Raw genomic sequence first — 1276 nt, forward strand, 5'->3', positions numbered from 1 at the left:
TGTTTGAGGGACCTTGTATTTGTGGCCACGAGGAGTCCTGGCTGATCAAACAAGCCAGGTGCTAAGATGTCACACACTGGAGTAAAAGACGTCATCACAGGAAGCAGGCCAGCTAGTGAGGCCACCTTACTGGATTCAGGAAAGGGGGCCCTGTGAACAGGGGTGGAAAGCTGAGATGGGCAACAGCAAGCAAGGACCAAAGCCTCTCAATTTCAATCCCTGTAATCTGAAAGCTCCTTGTGGGGGCTGGAGAGATGGCTCAATGGCTAAGAGCACTGGCTGCTCTTCCAGAGGACCTGGGTTCAATTCCCAGCACCCACAGGACAGACAGCTCACCGCTGTCTATAACTCCAGTTACAGGACATTTTGTATCTTCACACAAACACACAAAAAAAGAAATTATTTTTAAAAGTTTCCTGTGAAGGGCACACACACACACATATACACGCGTGCATGCACACACACAATGGACAAGGGATCTACCAACACGCCGCACAGAAGTCACTACAAAGTACAGACACAGCACAAGCCCATCCCATGACACCAGTTGTCATCAATGTCAGCCAAGGGATTTGTGACCCTGCTACGTCCTCCCCAGGACTGTTCCACAATGGTCCCCATGTCTCAGACTTGAGGTTGCTAGACCAGAGATGAACTGAGCTGCCTACATAGGCGGCATGGCCCAAAGGGCACTCCTCTGTACTCCTTTTACAAAGGCTAATCAAGCCATGCCTAGTCAGGGAATACACACAGCTCAAGAGCAGTGAGTGTGTTTGAGCATAGACAAGACCTTAGGCTCAATCCTTAGCAACAAGGAAGAGAAGGAAGGACGGTCTCTACTGAAAGCTTCCTGCTGGCGTCGGCAAGAAAGGCCCAGCAGGTAAGAGCACTTGGTACCAAGCCTGACAGCCTGAGTTTGGTGATGGGAAAGAACTGGATCCCGCCAGTTCCCTCTGACCTCCATTCACACACCAAGGCTTGTAAGCCCCACTACCACACTAAATAAAGAAAAAATTTAAATTACAAACAAACAAAAACCCCGGGGCATGGAGGACACACCCGCGATCCTAGCACTCAGAAGGTGGTGCTAGGAGAGAGGAGAACCCTGAGCTCAAGGCCAGCCTGGAAAACTAGCAGACTCCCCCCATAACCTGAGACCTTGTTTCACTTCATTGGTCAGCAAGACGGCCCAGCAGGTAAGAGCACTTGCCACACAAACCAGACTCTGGGTTCAACCTCTAGACCCACAACAGGAGAGAATCAACTTCTAAACGAT

General features: G+C 50.2%; 1 protein-coding gene across 5 annotated transcripts in view; it reads right to left on the reverse strand.

Moving 5' to 3' along the window:
- Window positions 1-1276, reverse strand: part of Slc38a10 (solute carrier family 38 member 10) — a 55630-nt gene that overhangs the window by 32948 nt on the left and 21406 nt on the right. The gene's annotated exons all lie outside the window — the stretch shown is intronic.

The sequence above is a fragment of the Microtus ochrogaster genome, chromosome 7 (assembly GCF_000317375.1).
Source record: "Microtus ochrogaster isolate Prairie Vole_2 chromosome 7, MicOch1.0, whole genome shotgun sequence".
NCBI lineage: Eukaryota > Metazoa > Chordata > Mammalia > Rodentia > Cricetidae > Microtus > Microtus ochrogaster.